The sequence below is a fragment of the Salvia miltiorrhiza genome, chromosome 1, assembly GCF_028751815.1.
Source record: "Salvia miltiorrhiza cultivar Shanhuang (shh) chromosome 1, IMPLAD_Smil_shh, whole genome shotgun sequence".
Taxonomy (NCBI): domain Eukaryota; kingdom Viridiplantae; phylum Streptophyta; class Magnoliopsida; order Lamiales; family Lamiaceae; genus Salvia; species Salvia miltiorrhiza.
Genome location: NC_080387.1, coordinates 760,595 through 763,006, shown reverse-complemented (window position 1 = coordinate 763,006; position 2,412 = coordinate 760,595). Strand labels below are relative to the sequence as shown.

Here is a 2,412-nt window from a genome sequence, read left to right as displayed (position 1 = left end):
ACTCCGCCGCCGCCTCCACCTCCTTCTCCGCCGCGCCGCACTTCCCCTCCTCCTCCGCCGCCTTCGACGACGAGCCGCCGCTCCTCGAGGAGCTCGGCATCAACACCAAGCAGATCTACCAGAAGACCATCTCCATCCTCAACCCCTTTTCGAATTTTTCCTTTTTTTTTTTTAAATTAGGCGCGTGCATTGCACGCGCCATCTCCTCCGCCCTTCGAGCATACTCGATAACTCGAGGAGTCCTCGAGGAGCTCCACGCCGCATCGCCCTCCTCGACGCCCTCCCTCTCCTCGAGGAGCTCCTCGAGTACCCGCGATGCGGGTAGGCCCAAATCCCATTCCTATTTTCCTCATCACGGCTGAACATCAGCCTATCTTTCTCTCAAATCACTCTCACTCTCCTCTCTCCCACGCTTAACACAAGACCGCGCAGCCATCATCTTCTTGCGGCCTCCGTCGCGAATGACCCCGGCGAGATCATGTCCGGTTGAGGGCGCCGCCCCTCTCATCCGATTTACCTTTCTCAGTCTCGACGAAGCAACCCAATCGAGCCCTAGGTTCCTTCGGCTCAGACGACATCGCCGCCACTGCCTGGGCTCGATCACGCTTCAGAAATTCCGGCGGAGTCGACGCCGCTCTTCGGCTTTGCCGTCTCCTAAAAACCGGCGTCCCTCCTCTCACTTCACAGATGCGAGGCAAAAAGGAGGTGAGCCCTAATTTCCCAAATCAGAAATCGCCTCCGCCGCCGTCACCGGGAAACCGGCGAGCGGGGTCGCTTTTGTCGCCGTTCTGAGGTCCGACGAGGTCGGCTCCTTCCGTCGTTGTCGGTGCTGGGTGAAGGCACCGCGAACCGCCGCCGTTGCTCTTCCGAGCGATGGTGAGGCCGACGCACCATCGTTTCTCCTCTCAATTCCGCAATTTCAGGATACACAAACTCAAAAGAATTGAGCCCTAGCTTCTCTTTCCACAAGGCGTCGCCGCTCGGTGATTCGGCGAGAGTCATCGTCGACCTGTCATCGCAAAACGCCACTGCCTTACTCGACTTCGGGCGAGACAGTAAAAGCTTCACCATCGTTGCTCCCCCTCGGTTTGACAGAACAGGAAGTCACCCCTCTCCCGGTTTACAGAAACAGGTACAACAAAGTACCTCTCCCCTTTCCCAAAAATGCTAAGTCAATTCAAACTCTATGGTTATTATGCAATATGAATCATCTTCACACCTTATGCATTTCATGATTCTCGTGGAGGGGAAAGAGATTTCTAAAGCTATTGTTCATGAGTCTAGTGAGCTCTTGGTTTTCTATAATCTTGTGTAAGTGAAGTCCGTTGTTTCTATATGGGTAAAATGCCTACGTCATTTATGCTTACTCTGAATTCTTTAGAAAATAACATACTTGCTGGATGATACACAAACTGGATTCGAAATAAGAGAGCTAATTAGTATATACCTTGTGAGGGTTTAGTGTTGCTCGTTGTTGTTGGATTTAATCCAGTGGATGTTTACTGAAACGAGTCATGTGTTGTTCCCTTAAAAAAATGCAGGTGAACAAGAATGGTAGTGGAGGAATTAAGACAAGGCTTACCTCTTGAAGAAGTGCAGGCAGCAGCAAATCAACTCTCTTTCTCTCTCTCTCATTTCTGGTTTCTAGTGTCCAAGGAAATGAGCGAAGAGAGTTTGTTGGCTGAAATGGTAAAGGATATCGGAGGTGGTGGTTAGCTAAAGTGATAGGGCTGTCATAGGGTGGCTGAAAGACCTCCTAGGTGTACCTTTGGCATGGCTGGTACTTTATGGAGTGCAGAGAGGGATGGGAGCTGCTGGACAGCAGCTGCCCTAGTGCATAGGCACACGTTTCTTTTCTTCCATTGCTTTCTTTTTCTTCCTTATTGCTAGCTGATGGTGTAATAGGTAGGTTGTAGAAGTAGAAAGTTGTAAAGTTTGATGTGATAAATAAAATCCTTCTGACTTGGTAAATCTGTATCAGTAAATTCTAACTTGGGGTCTGCTATATAGTGATGCCTCGTTATATAAAAAAAATCTCTACAACATCTAATTTAATCCGTTCTATAAGTCGGAAATAAATCACGACTTAGAGAAAAAATAATGGAAATATACATATGTGTAACCATTACATATAAAAATAATAATTTGACTTTGCTAAGTCAGTTATTAATCTGGAAAATCAATCATCGATTGTCCAATAATTGAATCGCGGCCGTCTCACGCGAAAACATTTAATTTAGAATCTGAGCTGAATTAACATAATATTAATAATTGGATTAATAAAATTGAAAGATACAATACATAAATATCACGTCTCGCGCGAAAACATTTAATTTAGAATCTGAGCTGAATTAACATAATATTAATAATTGGATTAATAAAATTGAAAGATACAATACATAAATATCACAT

At 46.2% G+C, this 2,412-nt stretch overlaps 1 long non-coding RNA gene across 1 annotated transcript; it reads left to right on the top strand.

The window, feature by feature from the left end:
* Positions 1–339: 339 nt before the first annotated feature.
* LOC131007186 (uncharacterized) lies at positions 340–1,971 on the top strand. Its single transcript, XR_009095944.1, has 2 exons — positions 340–1,132; positions 1,542–1,971. It is a non-coding gene; the product is annotated as an uncharacterized LOC131007186 (long non-coding RNA).
* Positions 1,972–2,412: the final 441 nt, after the last annotated feature.